Genomic DNA, 12,530 nt, shown 5'->3' on the forward strand with positions numbered 1-12,530 from the left:
ATTTATTTTATTTTAAATATACACGGTTAATGATAAATGTGTTGGCTCACCACATCACATTGCCTACGACCATACCACGTTGAGTACACCCCATCTCGTCCGATCTGGGAAGTTAAGCAACGTCGGGCCCGGTTAGTACTTGGATGGGTGACCGCCTGGGAATACCGGGTGTCGTAGGCATTTTATAAGTTTTATAGCATATTAGAAAGTACTTTATGTAGAAGTCATTTTTTATCAAAATTTTTGAAAATTAATATATTTGATATAACTTCTAAGGGACGCAAGTCATTTATTTTATTTTAAATATACACGGTTAATGATAAATGTGTTGGCTCACCACATCACGTTGAGTACACCCCATCTCGTCCGATCTGGGAAGTTAAGCAACGTCGGGCCCGGTTAGTACTTGGATGGGTGACCGCCTGGGAATACCGGGTGTCGTAGGCATTTTATAAGTTTTATAGCATATTAGAAAGTACTTTATGTAGAAGTCATTTTTTATCAAAATTTTTGAAAACTAATATATTTGATATAATTGCTAAGCGACGCAAGTCATTTATTTTATTTTAAATATACACGGTTAATGATAAATGTGTTGGCTCACCACATCACATTGCCTACGACCATACCACGTTGAGTACACCCCATCTCGTCCGATCTGGGAAGTTAAGCAACGTCGGGCCCGGTTAGTACTTGGATGGGTGACCGCCTGGGAATACCGGGTGTCGTAGGCATTTTATAAGTTTTTTAGCATATTAGAAAGTACCTTATGTATAAGTCATTTTTATAGAAATTTTTGAAAATTAATATATTTGATATAATTGCTAGGCGACGCAAGTCATTTATTTTATTTTAAATATACACGTTCAATGATAAATGTGTTGGCACATCACATTGCCTACGACCATACCACGTTGAGTACACCCCATCTCGTCCGATCTGGGAAGTTAAGCAACGTCGGGCCCGGTTAGTACTTGGATGGGTGACCGCCTGGGAATACCGGGTGTCGTAGGCATTTTATAAGTTTTTTAGCATATTAGAAAGTACCTTATGTAGAAGTCATTTTTTATCAAAATTTTTGAAAATTAATATATTTGATATAACTGCTAAGGGACGCAAGTCATTTATTTTATTTTAAATATACACGGTTAATGATAAATGTGTTGGCTCACCACATCACATTGCCTACGACCATACCACGTTGAGTACACCCCATCTCGTCCGATCTGGGAAGTTAAGCAACGTCGGGCCCGGTTAGTACTTGGATGGGTGACCGCCTGGGAATACCGGGTGTCGTAGGCATTTTATAAGTTTTATAGCATATTAGAAAGTACTTTATGTAGAAGTCATTTTTTATCAAAATTTTTGAAAATTAATATATTTGATATAACTTCTAAGGGACGCAAGTCATTTATTTTATTTTAAATATACACGGTTAATGATAAATGTGTTGGCTCACCACATCACGTTGAGTACACCCCATCTCGTCCGATCTGGGAAGTTAAGCAACGTCGGGCCCGGTTAGTACTTGGATGGGTGACCGCCTGGGAATACCGGGTGTCGTAGGCATTTTATAAGTTTTATAGCATATTAGAAAGTACTTTATGTAGAAGTCATTTTTTATCAAAATTTTTGAAAACTAATATATTTGATATAATTGCTAAGCGACGCAAGTCATTTATTTTATTTTAAATATACACGGTTAATGATAAATGTGTTGGCTCACCACATCACATTGCCTACGACCATACCACGTTGAGTACACCCCATCTCGTCCGATCTGGGAAGTTAAGCAACGTCGGGCCCGGTTAGTACTTGGATGGGTGACCGCCTGGGAATACCGGGTGTCGTAGGCATTTAATAAGTTTTATAGCATATTAGAAAGTACTTTATGTAGAAGTCATTTTTTATCAAAATTTTTGAAAACTAATATATTTGATATAATTGCTTAGCGACGCAAGTCATTTATTTTATTTTAAATATACACGGTTAATGATAAATGTGTTGGCTCACCACATCACGTTGAGTACACCCCATCTCGTCCGATCTGGGAAGTTAAGCAACGTCGGGCCCGGTTAGTACTTGGATGGGTGACCGCCTGGGAATACCGGGTGTCGTAGGCATTTTATAAGTTTTATAGCATATTAGAAAGTACTTTATGTAGAAGTCATTTTTTATCAAAATTTTTGAAAATTAATATATTTGATATAACTTCTAAGGGACGCAAGTCATTTATTTTATTTTAAATATACACGGTTAATGATAAATGTGTTGGCTCACCACATCACGTTGAGTACACCCCATCTCGTCCGATCTGGGAAGTTAAGCAACGTCGGGCCCGGTTAGTACTTGGATGGGTGACCGCCTGGGAATACCGGGTGTCGTAGGCATTTTATAAGTTTTTTAGCATATTAGAAAGTACCTTATGTATAAGTCATTTTTTATCAAAATTTTTGAAAATTAATATATTTGATATAACTGCTAAGGGACGCAAGTCATTTATTTTATTTTAAATATACACGGTTAATGATAAATGTGTTGGCTCACCACATCACATTGCCTACGACCATACCACGTTGAGTACACCCCATCTCGTCCGATCTGGGAAGTTAAGCAACGTCGGGCCCGGTTAGTACTTGGATGGGTGACCGCCTGGGAATACCGGGTGTCGTAGGCATTTTATAAGTTTTATAGCATATTAGAAAGTACTTTATGTAGAAGTCATTTTTTATCAAAATTTTTGAAAATTAATATATTTGATATAACTTCTAAGGGACGCAAGTCATTTATTTTATTTTAAATATACACGGTTAATGATAAATGTGTTGGCTCACCACATCACGTTGAGTACACCCCATCTCGTCCGATCTGGGAAGTTAAGCAACGTCGGGCCCGGTTAGTACTTGGATGGGTGACCGCCTGGGAATACCGGGTGTCGTAGGCATTTTATAAGTTTTATAGCATATTAGAAAGTACTTTATGTAGAAGTCATTTTTTATCAAAATTTTTGAAAACTAATATATTTGATATAATTGCTAAGCGACGCAAGTCATTTATTTTATTTTAAATATACACGTTTAATGATAAATGTGTTGGCTCACCACATCACATTGCCTACGACCATACCACGTTGAGTACACCCCATCTCGTCCGATCTGGGAAGTTAAGCAACGTCGGGCCCGGTTAGTACTTGGATGGGTGACCGCCTGGGAATACCGGGTGTCGTAGGCATTTAATAAGTTTTATAGCATATTAGAAAGTACTTTATGTAGAAGTCATTTTTTATCAAAATTTTTGAAAACTAATATATTTGATATAATTGCTTAGCGACGCAAGTCATTTATTTTATTTTAAATATACACGGTTAATGATAAATGTGTTGGCTCACCACATCACGTTAAGTACACCCCATCTCGTCCGATCTGGGAAGTTAAGCAACGTCGGGCCCGGTTAGTACTTGGATGGGTGACCGCCTGGGAATACCGGGTGTCGTAGGCATTTTATAAGTTTTATAGCATATTAGAAAGTACTTTATGTAGAAGTCATTTTTTATCAAAATTTTTGAAAACTAATATATTTGATATAACTGCTAAGGGACGCAAGTCATTTATTTTATTTTAAATATACACGGTTAATGATAAATGTGTTGGCTCACCACATCACGTTGAGTACACCCCATCTCGTCCGATCTGGGAAGTTAAGCAACGTCGGGCCCGGTTAGTACTTGGATGGGTGACCGCCTGGGAATACCGGGTGTCGTAGGCATTTTATAAGTTTTATAGCATATTAGAAAGTACTTTATGTAGAAGTCATTTTTTATCAAAATTTTTGAAAACTAATATATTTGATATAATTGCTAAGCGACGCAAGTCATTTATTTTATTTTAAATATACACGGTTAATGATAAATGTGTTGGCTCACCACATCACATTGCCTACGACCATACCACGTTGAGTACACCCCATCTCGTCCGATCTGGGAAGTTAAGCAACGTCGGGCCCGGTTAGTACTTGGATGGGTGACCGCCTGGGAATACCGGGTGTCGTAGGCATTTTATAAGTTTTTTAGCATATTAGAAAGTACCTTATGTATAAGTCATTTTTATAGAAATTTTTGAAAATTAATATATTTGATATAATTGCTAGGCGACGCAAGTCATTTATTTTATTTTAAATATACACGTTCAATGATAAATGTGTTGGCACATCACATTGCCTACGACCATACCACGTTGAGTACACCCCATCTCGTCCGATCTGGGAAGTTAAGCAACGTCGGGCCCGGTTAGTACTTGGATGGGTGACCGCCTGGGAATACCGGGTGTCGTAGGCATTTTATAAGTTTTTTAGCATATTAGAAAGTACCTTATGTAGAAGTCATTTTTTATCAAAATTTTTGAAAATTAATATATTTGATATAACTGCTAAGGGACGCAAGTCATTTATTTTATTTTAAATATACACGGTTAATGATAAATGTGTTGGCTCACCACATCACATTGCCTACGACCATACCACGTTGAGTACACCCCATCTCGTCCGATCTGGGAAGTTAAGCAACGTCGGGCCCGGTTAGTACTTGGATGGGTGACCGCCTGGGAATACCGGGTGTCGTAGGCATTTTATAAGTTTTATAGCATATTAGAAAGTACTTTATGTAGAAGTCATTTTTTATCAAAATTTTTGAAAATTAATATATTTGATATAACTTCTAAGGGATGCAAGTCATTTATTTTATTTTAAATATACACGGTTAATGATAAATGTGTTGGCTCACCACATCACGTTGAGTACACCCCATCTCGTCCGATCTGGGAAGTTAAGCAACGTCGGGCCCGGTTAGTACTTGGATGGGTGACCGCCTGGGAATACCGGGTGTCGTAGGCATTTTATAAGTTTTATAGCATATTAGAAAGTACTTTATGTAGAAGTCATTTTTTATCAAAATTTTTGAAAACTAATATATTTGATATAATTGCTAAGCGACGCAAGTCATTTATTTTATTTTAAATATACACGGTTAATGATAAATGTGTTGGCTCACCACATCACATTGCCTACGACCATACCACGTTGAGTACACCCCATCTCGTCCGATCTGGGAAGTTAAGCAACGTCGGGCCCGGTTAGTACTTGGATGGGTGACCGCCTGGGAATACCGGGTGTCGTAGGCATTTAATAAGTTTTATAGCATATTAGAAAGTACTTTATGTAGAAGTCATTTTTTATCAAAATTTTTGAAAACTAATATATTTGATATAATTGCTTAGCGACGCAAGTCATTTATTTTATTTTAAATATACACGGTTAATGATAAATGTGTTGGCTCACCACATCACGTTGAGTACACCCCATCTCGTCCGATCTGGGAAGTTAAGCAACGTCGGGCCCGGTTAGTACTTGGATGGGTGACCGCCTGGGAATACCGGGTGTCGTAGGCATTTTATAAGTTTTATAGCATATTAGAAAGTACTTTATGTAGAAGTCATTTTTTACCAAAATTTTTGAAAATTAATATATTTGATATAACTTCTAAGGGACGCAAGTCATTTATTTTATTTTAAATATACACGGTTAATGATAAATGTGTTGGCTCACCACATCACGTTGAGTACACCCCATCTCGTCCGATCTGGGAAGTTAAGCAACGTCGGGCCCGGTTAGTACTTGGATGGGTGACCGCCTGGGAATACCGGGTGTCGTAGGCATTTTATAAGTTTTTTAGCATATTAGAAAGTACCTTATGTAGAAGTCATTTTTTATCAAAATTTTTGAAAATTAATATATTTGATATAACTGCTAAGGGACGCAAGTCATTTATTTTATTTTAAATATACACGGTTAATGATAAATGTGTTGGCTCACCACATCACATTGCCTACGACCATACCACGTTGAGTACACCCCATCTCGTCCGATCTGGGAAGTTAAGCAACGTCGGGCCCGGTTAGTACTTGGATGGGTGACCGCCTGGGAATACCGGGTGTCGTAGGCATTTTATAAGTTTTATAGCATATTAGAAAGTACTTTATGTAGAAGTCATTTTTTATCAAAATTTTTGAAAATTAATATATTTGATATAACTTCTAAGGGACGCAAGTCATTTATTTTATTTTAAATATACACGGTTAATGATAAATGTGTTGGCTCACCACATCACGTTGAGTACACCCCATCTCGTCCGATCTGGGAAGTTAAGCAACGTCGGGCCCGGTTAGTACTTGGATGGGTGACCGCCTGGGAATACCGGGTGTCGTAGGCATTTTATAAGTTTTATAGCATATTAGAAAGTACTTTATGTAGAAGTCATTTTTTATCAAAATTTTTGAAAACTAATATATTTGATATAATTGCTAAGCGACGCAAGTCATTTATTTTATTTTAAATATATACGGTTAATGATAAATGTGTTGGCTCACCACATCACATTGCCTACGACCATACCACGTTGAGTACACCCCATCTCGTCCGATCTGGGAAGTTAAGCAACGTCGGGCCCGGTTAGTACTTGGATGGGTGACCGCCTGGGAATACCGGGTGTCGTAGGCATTTAATAAGTTTTATAGCATATTAGAAAGTACTTTATGTAGAAGTCATTTTTTATCAAAATTTTTGAAAACTAATATATTTGATATAATTGCTTAGCGACGCAAGTCATTTATTTTATTTTAAATATACACGGTTAATGATAAATGTGTTGGCTCACCACATCACGTTAAGTACACCCCATCTCGTCCGATCTGGGAAGTTAAGCAACGTCGGGCCCGGTTAGTACTTGGATGGGTGACCGCCTGGGAATACCGGGTGTCGTAGGCATTTTATAAGTTTTATAGCATATTAGAAAGTACTTTATGTAGAAGTCATTTTTTATCAAAATTTTTGAAAACTAATATATTTGATATAATTGCTAAGCGACGCAAGTCATTTATTTTATTTTAAATATACACGGTTAATGATAAATGTGTTGGCTTACCACATCACATTGCCTACGACCATACCACGTTGAGTACACCCCATCTCGTCCGATCTGGGAAGTTAAGCAACGTCGGGCCCGGTTAGTACTTAGATGGGTGACCGCCTGGGAATACCGGGTGTCGTAGGCATTTTATAAGTTTTTTAGCATATTAGAAAGTACCTTATGTATAAGTCATTTTTATCGAAATTTTTGAAAATTAATATATTTGATATAATTGCTAGGCGACGCAAGTCATTTATTTTATTTTAAATATACACGGTTAATGATAAATGTGTTGGCTCACCACATCACATTGCCTACGACCATACCACGTTGAGTACACCCCATCTCGTCCGATCTGGGAAGTTAAGCAACGTCGGGCCCGGTTAGTACTTGGATGGGTGACCGCCTGGGAATACCGGGTGTCGTAGGCATTTTATAAGTTTTATAGCATATTAGAAAGTACTTTATGTAGAAGTCATTTTTTATCAAAATTTTTGAAAATTAATATATTTGATATAACTTCTAAGGGACGCAAGTCATTTATTTTATTTTAAATATACACGGTTAATGATAAATGTGTTGGCTCACCACATCACGTTGAGTACACCCCATCTCGTCCGATCTGGGAAGTTAAGCAACGTCGGGCCCGGTTAGTACTTGGATGGGTGACCGCCTGGGAATACCGGGTGTCGTAGGCATTTTATAAGTTTTATAGCATATTAGAAAGTACTTTATGTAGAAGTCATTTTTTATCAAAATTTTTGAAAACTAATATATTTGATATAATTGCTAAGCGACGCAAGTCATTTATTTTATTTTAAATATACACGTTTAATGATAAATGTGTTGGCTCACCACATCACATTGCCTACGACCATACCACGTTGAGTACACCCCATCTCGTCCGATCTGGGAAGTTAAGCAACGTCGGGCCCGGTTAGTACTTGGATGGGTGACCGCCTGGGAATACCGGGTGTCGTAGGCATTTAATAAGTTTTATAGCATATTAGAAAGTACTTTATGTAGAAGTCATTTTTTATCAAAATTTTTGAAAACTAATATATTCGATATAATTGCTTAGCGACGCAAGTCATTTATTTTATTTTAAATATACACGGTTAATGATAAATGTGTTGGCTCACCACATCACGTTAAGTACACCCCATCTCGTCCGATCTGGGAAGTTAAGCAACGTCGGGCCCGGTTAGTACTTGGATGGGTGACCGCCTGGGAATACCGGGTGTCGTAGGCATTTTATAAGTTTTATAGCATATTAGAAAGTACTTTATGTAGAAGTCATTTTTTATCAAAATTTTTGAAAACTAATATATTTGATATAACTGCTAAGGGACGCAAGTCATTTATTTTATTTTAAATATACACGGTTAATGATAAATGTGTTGGCTCACCACATCACGTTGAGTACACCCCATCTCGTCCGATCTGGGAAGTTAAGCAACGTCGGGCCCGGTTAGTACTTGGATGGGTGACCGCCTGGGAATACCGGGTGTCGTAGGCATTTTATAAGTTTTATAGCATATTAGAAAGTACTTTATGTAGAAGTCATTTTTTATCAAAATTTTTGAAAACTAATATATTTGATATAATTGCTAAGCGACGCAAGTCATTTATTTTATTTTAAATATACACGGTTAATGATAAATGTGTTGGCTCACCACATCACATTGCCTACGACCATACCACGTTGAGTACACCCCATCTCGTCCGATCTGGGAAGTTAAGCAACGTCGGGCCCGGTTAGTACTTGGATGGGTGACCGCCTGGGAATACCGGGTGTCGTAGGCATTTTATAAGTTTTTTAGCATATTAGAAAGTACCTTATGTATAAGTCATTTTTATAGAAATTTTTGAAAATTAATATATTTGATATAATTGCTAGGCGACGCAAGTCATTTATTTTATTTTAAATATACACGTTCAATGATAAATGTGTTGGCACATCACATTGCCTACGACCATACCACGTTGAGTACACCCCATCTCGTCCGATCTGGGAAGTTAAGCAACGTCGGGCCCGGTTAGTACTTGGATGGGTGACCGCCTGGGAATACCGGGTGTCGTAGGCATTTTATAAGTTTTTTAGCATATTAGAAAGTACCTTATGTAGAAGTCATTTTTTATCAAAATTTTTGAAAATTAATATATTTGATATAACTGCTAAGGGACGCAAGTCATTTATTTTATTTTAAATATACACGGTTAATGATAAATGTGTTGGCTCACCACATCACATTGCCTACGACCATACCACGTTGAGTACACCCCATCTCGTCCGATCTGGGAAGTTAAGCAACGTCGGGCCCGGTTAGTACTTGGATGGGTGACCGCCTGGGAATACCGGGTGTCGTAGGCATTTTATAAGTTTTATAGCATATTAGAAAGTACTTTATGTAGAAGTCATTTTTTATCAAAATTTTTGAAAATTAATATATTTGATATAACTTCTAAGGGACGCAAGTCATTTATTTTATTTTAAATATACACGGTTAATGATAAATGTGTTGGCTCACCACATCACGTTGAGTACACCCCATCTCGTCCGATCTGGGAAGTTAAGCAACGTCGGGCCCGGTTAGTACTTGGATGGGTGACCGCCTGGGAATACCGGGTGTCGTAGGCATTTTATAAGTTTTATAGCATATTAGAAAGTACTTTATGTAGAAGTCATTTTTTATCAAAATTTTTGAAAACTAATATATTTGATATAATTGCTAAGCGACGCAAGTCATTTATTTTATTTTAAATATACACGGTTAATGATAAATGTGTTGGCTCACCACATCACATTGCCTACGACCATACCACGTTGAGTACACCCCATCTCGTCCGATCTGGGAAGTTAAGCAACGTCGGGCCCGGTTAGTACTTGGATGGGTGACCGCCTGGGAATACCGGGTGTCGTAGGCATTTAATAAGTTTTATAGCATATTAGAAAGTACTTTATGTAGAAGTCATTTTTTATCAAAATTTTTGAAAACTAATATATTTGATATAATTGCTTAGCGACGCAAGTCATTTATTTTATTTTAAATATACACGGTTAATGATAAATGTGTTGGCTCACCACATCACGTTGAGTACACCCCATCTCGTCCGATCTGGGAAGTTAAGCAACGTCGGGCCCGGTTAGTACTTGGATGGGTGACCGCCTGGGAATACCGGGTGTCGTAGGCATTTTATAAGTTTTATAGCATATTAGAAAGTACTTTATGTAGAAGTCATTTTTTATCAAAATTTTTGAAAATTAATATATTTGATATAACTTCTAAGGGACGCAAGTCATTTATTTTATTTTAAATATACACGGTTAATGATAAATGTGTTGGCTCACCACATCACGTTGAGTACACCCCATCTCGTCCGATCTGGGAAGTTAAGCAACGTCGGGCCCGGTTAGTACTTGGATGGGTGACCGCCTGGGAATACCGGGTGTCGTAGGCATTTAATAAGTTTTATAGCATATTAGAAAGTACTTTATGTAGAAGTCATTTTTTATCAAAATTTTTGAAAACTAATATATTCGATATAATTGCTTAGCGACGCAAGTCATTTATTTTATTTTAAATATACACGGTTAATGATAAATGTGTTGGCTCACCACATCACGTTAAGTACACCCCATCTCGTCCGATCTGGGAAGTTAAGCAACGTCGGGCCCGGTTAGTACTTGGATGGGTGACCGCCTGGGAATACCGGGTGTCGTAGGCATTTTATAAGTTTTATAGCATATTAGAAAGTACTTTATGTAGAAGTCATTTTTTATCAAAATTTTTGAAAACTAATATATTTGATATAACTGCTAAGGGACGCAAGTCATTTATTTTATTTTAAATATACACGGTTAATGATAAATGTGTTGGCTCACCACATCACGTTGAGTACACCCCATCTCGTCCGATCTGGGAAGTTAAGCAACGTCGGGCCCGGTTAGTACTTGGATGGGTGACCGCCTGGGAATACCGGGTGTCGTAGGCATTTTATAAGTTTTATAGCATATTAGAAAGTACTTTATGTAGAAGTCATTTTTTATCAAAATTTTTGAAAACTAATATATTTGATATAATTGCTAAGCGACGCAAGTCATTTATTTTATTTTAAATATACACGGTTAATGATAAATGTGTTGGCTCACCACATCACATTGCCTACGACCATACCACGTTGAGTACACCCCATCTCGTCCGATCTGGGAAGTTAAGCAACGTCGGGCCCGGTTAGTACTTGGATGGGTGACCGCCTGGGAATACCGGGTGTCGTAGGCATTTTATAAGTTTTTTAGCATATTAGAAAGTACCTTATGTATAAGTCATTTTTATAGAAATTTTTGAAAATTAATATATTTGATATAATTGCTAGGCGACGCAAGTCATTTATTTTATTTTAAATATACACGTTCAATGATAAATGTGTTGGCACATCACATTGCCTACGACCATACCACGTTGAGTACACCCCATCTCGTCCGATCTGGGAAGTTAAGCAACGTCGGGCCCGGTTAGTACTTGGATGGGTGACCGCCTGGGAATACCGGGTGTCGTAGGCATTTTATAAGTTTTTTAGCATATTAGAAAGTACCTTATGTAGAAGTCATTTTTTATCAAAATTTTTGAAAATTAATATATTTGATATAACTGCTAAGGGACGCAAGTCATTTATTTTATTTTAAATATACACGGTTAATGATAAATGTGTTGGCTCACCACATCACATTGCCTACGACCATACCACGTTGAGTACACCCCATCTCGTCCGATCTGGGAAGTTAAGCAACGTCGGGCCCGGTTAGTACTTGGATGGGTGACCGCCTGGGAATACCGGGTGTCGTAGGCATTTTATAAGTTTTATAGCATATTAGAAAGTACTTTATGTAGAAGTCATTTTTTATCAAAATTTTTGAAAATTAATATATTTGATATAACTTCTAAGGGACGCAAGTCATTTATTTTATTTTAAATATACACGGTTAATGATAAATGTGTTGGCTCACCACATCACGTTGAGTACACCCCATCTCGTCCGATCTGGGAAGTTAAGCAACGTCGGGCCCGGTTAGTACTTGGATGGGTGACCGCCTGGGAATACCGGGTGTCGTAGGCATTTTATAAGTTTTATAGCATATTAGAAAGTACTTTATGTAGAAGTCATTTTTTATCAAAATTTTTGAAAACTAATATATTTGATATAATTGCTAAGCGACGCAAGTCATTTATTTTATTTTAAATATACACGGTTAATGATAAATGTGTTGGCTCACCACATCACATTGCCTACGACCATACCACGTTGAGTACACCCCATCTCGTCCGATCTGGGAAGTTAAGCAACGTCGGGCCCGGTTAGTACTTGGATGGGTGACCGCCTGGGAATACCGGGTGTCGTAGGCATTTAATAAGTTTTATAGCATATTAGAAAGTACTTTATGTAGAAGTCATTTTTTATCAAAATTTTTGAAAACTAATATATTTGATATAATTGCTTAGCGACGCAAGTCATTTATTTTATTTTAAATATACACGGTTAATGATAAATGTGTTGGCTCACCACATCATGT

The 12,530-nt window shown here is 37.4% G+C and overlaps 24 non-coding genes and 21 pseudogenes across 24 annotated transcripts; all 45 read left to right on the plus strand.

The window, feature by feature from the left end:
• Positions 1-61: 61 nt before the first annotated feature.
• Positions 62-180, plus strand: LOC145760877 (5S ribosomal RNA). The gene has a single exon (XR_014286865.1). It is a non-coding gene; the product is annotated as a 5S ribosomal RNA (ribosomal RNA).
• Positions 181-327: 147 nt separating this feature from the next.
• Positions 328-447, plus strand: LOC145761504 (5S ribosomal RNA; annotated as a pseudogene).
• Positions 448-615: 168 nt separating this feature from the next.
• On the plus strand, positions 616-734 carry LOC145760879 (5S ribosomal RNA). The gene has a single exon (XR_014286866.1). It is a non-coding gene; the product is annotated as a 5S ribosomal RNA (ribosomal RNA).
• Positions 735-896: 162 nt separating this feature from the next.
• LOC145760880 (5S ribosomal RNA) lies at positions 897-1,015 on the plus strand. Its single transcript, XR_014286867.1, has one exon. It is a non-coding gene; the product is annotated as a 5S ribosomal RNA (ribosomal RNA).
• Positions 1,016-1,183: 168 nt separating this feature from the next.
• On the plus strand, positions 1,184-1,302 carry LOC145760881 (5S ribosomal RNA). The gene has a single exon (XR_014286868.1). It is a non-coding gene; the product is annotated as a 5S ribosomal RNA (ribosomal RNA).
• A 147-nt stretch (positions 1,303-1,449) lies between these two features.
• LOC145761505 (5S ribosomal RNA) lies at positions 1,450-1,569 on the plus strand (annotated as a pseudogene).
• Positions 1,570-1,737: 168 nt separating this feature from the next.
• Positions 1,738-1,856, plus strand: LOC145760882 (5S ribosomal RNA). The gene has a single exon (XR_014286869.1). It is a non-coding gene; the product is annotated as a 5S ribosomal RNA (ribosomal RNA).
• A 147-nt stretch (positions 1,857-2,003) lies between these two features.
• On the plus strand, positions 2,004-2,123 carry LOC145761506 (5S ribosomal RNA; annotated as a pseudogene).
• A 147-nt stretch (positions 2,124-2,270) lies between these two features.
• LOC145761507 (5S ribosomal RNA) lies at positions 2,271-2,390 on the plus strand (annotated as a pseudogene).
• A 168-nt stretch (positions 2,391-2,558) lies between these two features.
• Positions 2,559-2,677, plus strand: LOC145760883 (5S ribosomal RNA). The gene has a single exon (XR_014286870.1). It is a non-coding gene; the product is annotated as a 5S ribosomal RNA (ribosomal RNA).
• Positions 2,678-2,824: 147 nt separating this feature from the next.
• Positions 2,825-2,944, plus strand: LOC145761508 (5S ribosomal RNA; annotated as a pseudogene).
• Positions 2,945-3,112: 168 nt separating this feature from the next.
• On the plus strand, positions 3,113-3,231 carry LOC145760886 (5S ribosomal RNA). Its single transcript, XR_014286872.1, has one exon. It is a non-coding gene; the product is annotated as a 5S ribosomal RNA (ribosomal RNA).
• Positions 3,232-3,378: 147 nt separating this feature from the next.
• LOC145761611 (5S ribosomal RNA) lies at positions 3,379-3,498 on the plus strand (annotated as a pseudogene).
• A 147-nt stretch (positions 3,499-3,645) lies between these two features.
• On the plus strand, positions 3,646-3,765 carry LOC145761509 (5S ribosomal RNA; annotated as a pseudogene).
• A 168-nt stretch (positions 3,766-3,933) lies between these two features.
• LOC145760887 (5S ribosomal RNA) lies at positions 3,934-4,052 on the plus strand. The gene has a single exon (XR_014286873.1). It is a non-coding gene; the product is annotated as a 5S ribosomal RNA (ribosomal RNA).
• Positions 4,053-4,214: 162 nt separating this feature from the next.
• LOC145760888 (5S ribosomal RNA) lies at positions 4,215-4,333 on the plus strand. The gene has a single exon (XR_014286874.1). It is a non-coding gene; the product is annotated as a 5S ribosomal RNA (ribosomal RNA).
• Positions 4,334-4,501: 168 nt separating this feature from the next.
• LOC145760889 (5S ribosomal RNA) lies at positions 4,502-4,620 on the plus strand. Its single transcript, XR_014286875.1, has one exon. It is a non-coding gene; the product is annotated as a 5S ribosomal RNA (ribosomal RNA).
• A 147-nt stretch (positions 4,621-4,767) lies between these two features.
• Positions 4,768-4,887, plus strand: LOC145761512 (5S ribosomal RNA; annotated as a pseudogene).
• A 168-nt stretch (positions 4,888-5,055) lies between these two features.
• LOC145760890 (5S ribosomal RNA) lies at positions 5,056-5,174 on the plus strand. Its single transcript, XR_014286876.1, has one exon. It is a non-coding gene; the product is annotated as a 5S ribosomal RNA (ribosomal RNA).
• A 147-nt stretch (positions 5,175-5,321) lies between these two features.
• On the plus strand, positions 5,322-5,441 carry LOC145761513 (5S ribosomal RNA; annotated as a pseudogene).
• Positions 5,442-5,588: 147 nt separating this feature from the next.
• Positions 5,589-5,708, plus strand: LOC145761514 (5S ribosomal RNA; annotated as a pseudogene).
• A 168-nt stretch (positions 5,709-5,876) lies between these two features.
• On the plus strand, positions 5,877-5,995 carry LOC145760892 (5S ribosomal RNA). The gene has a single exon (XR_014286878.1). It is a non-coding gene; the product is annotated as a 5S ribosomal RNA (ribosomal RNA).
• Positions 5,996-6,142: 147 nt separating this feature from the next.
• LOC145761515 (5S ribosomal RNA) lies at positions 6,143-6,262 on the plus strand (annotated as a pseudogene).
• Positions 6,263-6,430: 168 nt separating this feature from the next.
• On the plus strand, positions 6,431-6,549 carry LOC145760893 (5S ribosomal RNA). The gene has a single exon (XR_014286879.1). It is a non-coding gene; the product is annotated as a 5S ribosomal RNA (ribosomal RNA).
• A 147-nt stretch (positions 6,550-6,696) lies between these two features.
• On the plus strand, positions 6,697-6,816 carry LOC145761612 (5S ribosomal RNA; annotated as a pseudogene).
• Positions 6,817-6,984: 168 nt separating this feature from the next.
• LOC145760987 (5S ribosomal RNA) lies at positions 6,985-7,103 on the plus strand. The gene has a single exon (XR_014286968.1). It is a non-coding gene; the product is annotated as a 5S ribosomal RNA (ribosomal RNA).
• A 167-nt stretch (positions 7,104-7,270) lies between these two features.
• On the plus strand, positions 7,271-7,389 carry LOC145760894 (5S ribosomal RNA). The gene has a single exon (XR_014286880.1). It is a non-coding gene; the product is annotated as a 5S ribosomal RNA (ribosomal RNA).
• Positions 7,390-7,536: 147 nt separating this feature from the next.
• Positions 7,537-7,656, plus strand: LOC145761516 (5S ribosomal RNA; annotated as a pseudogene).
• Positions 7,657-7,824: 168 nt separating this feature from the next.
• On the plus strand, positions 7,825-7,943 carry LOC145760895 (5S ribosomal RNA). The gene has a single exon (XR_014286881.1). It is a non-coding gene; the product is annotated as a 5S ribosomal RNA (ribosomal RNA).
• A 147-nt stretch (positions 7,944-8,090) lies between these two features.
• On the plus strand, positions 8,091-8,210 carry LOC145761613 (5S ribosomal RNA; annotated as a pseudogene).
• Positions 8,211-8,357: 147 nt separating this feature from the next.
• On the plus strand, positions 8,358-8,477 carry LOC145761517 (5S ribosomal RNA; annotated as a pseudogene).
• Positions 8,478-8,645: 168 nt separating this feature from the next.
• LOC145760896 (5S ribosomal RNA) lies at positions 8,646-8,764 on the plus strand. The gene has a single exon (XR_014286882.1). It is a non-coding gene; the product is annotated as a 5S ribosomal RNA (ribosomal RNA).
• A 162-nt stretch (positions 8,765-8,926) lies between these two features.
• LOC145760898 (5S ribosomal RNA) lies at positions 8,927-9,045 on the plus strand. Its single transcript, XR_014286884.1, has one exon. It is a non-coding gene; the product is annotated as a 5S ribosomal RNA (ribosomal RNA).
• Positions 9,046-9,213: 168 nt separating this feature from the next.
• LOC145760899 (5S ribosomal RNA) lies at positions 9,214-9,332 on the plus strand. Its single transcript, XR_014286885.1, has one exon. It is a non-coding gene; the product is annotated as a 5S ribosomal RNA (ribosomal RNA).
• Positions 9,333-9,479: 147 nt separating this feature from the next.
• Positions 9,480-9,599, plus strand: LOC145761518 (5S ribosomal RNA; annotated as a pseudogene).
• A 168-nt stretch (positions 9,600-9,767) lies between these two features.
• Positions 9,768-9,886, plus strand: LOC145760900 (5S ribosomal RNA). The gene has a single exon (XR_014286886.1). It is a non-coding gene; the product is annotated as a 5S ribosomal RNA (ribosomal RNA).
• A 147-nt stretch (positions 9,887-10,033) lies between these two features.
• On the plus strand, positions 10,034-10,153 carry LOC145761519 (5S ribosomal RNA; annotated as a pseudogene).
• A 147-nt stretch (positions 10,154-10,300) lies between these two features.
• LOC145761520 (5S ribosomal RNA) lies at positions 10,301-10,420 on the plus strand (annotated as a pseudogene).
• A 147-nt stretch (positions 10,421-10,567) lies between these two features.
• LOC145761614 (5S ribosomal RNA) lies at positions 10,568-10,687 on the plus strand (annotated as a pseudogene).
• A 147-nt stretch (positions 10,688-10,834) lies between these two features.
• LOC145761521 (5S ribosomal RNA) lies at positions 10,835-10,954 on the plus strand (annotated as a pseudogene).
• Positions 10,955-11,122: 168 nt separating this feature from the next.
• Positions 11,123-11,241, plus strand: LOC145760901 (5S ribosomal RNA). Its single transcript, XR_014286887.1, has one exon. It is a non-coding gene; the product is annotated as a 5S ribosomal RNA (ribosomal RNA).
• Positions 11,242-11,403: 162 nt separating this feature from the next.
• On the plus strand, positions 11,404-11,522 carry LOC145760902 (5S ribosomal RNA). The gene has a single exon (XR_014286888.1). It is a non-coding gene; the product is annotated as a 5S ribosomal RNA (ribosomal RNA).
• A 168-nt stretch (positions 11,523-11,690) lies between these two features.
• LOC145760903 (5S ribosomal RNA) lies at positions 11,691-11,809 on the plus strand. The gene has a single exon (XR_014286889.1). It is a non-coding gene; the product is annotated as a 5S ribosomal RNA (ribosomal RNA).
• Positions 11,810-11,956: 147 nt separating this feature from the next.
• Positions 11,957-12,076, plus strand: LOC145761524 (5S ribosomal RNA; annotated as a pseudogene).
• Positions 12,077-12,244: 168 nt separating this feature from the next.
• On the plus strand, positions 12,245-12,363 carry LOC145760904 (5S ribosomal RNA). The gene has a single exon (XR_014286890.1). It is a non-coding gene; the product is annotated as a 5S ribosomal RNA (ribosomal RNA).
• The last annotated feature ends 167 nt before the right edge of the window (positions 12,364-12,530 follow it).

This window comes from Corella eumyota, chromosome 7 (assembly GCF_963082875.1).
Source record: "Corella eumyota chromosome 7, kaCorEumy4.1, whole genome shotgun sequence".
Taxonomy (NCBI): Eukaryota; Metazoa; Chordata; class Ascidiacea; order Phlebobranchia; family Corellidae; genus Corella; species Corella eumyota.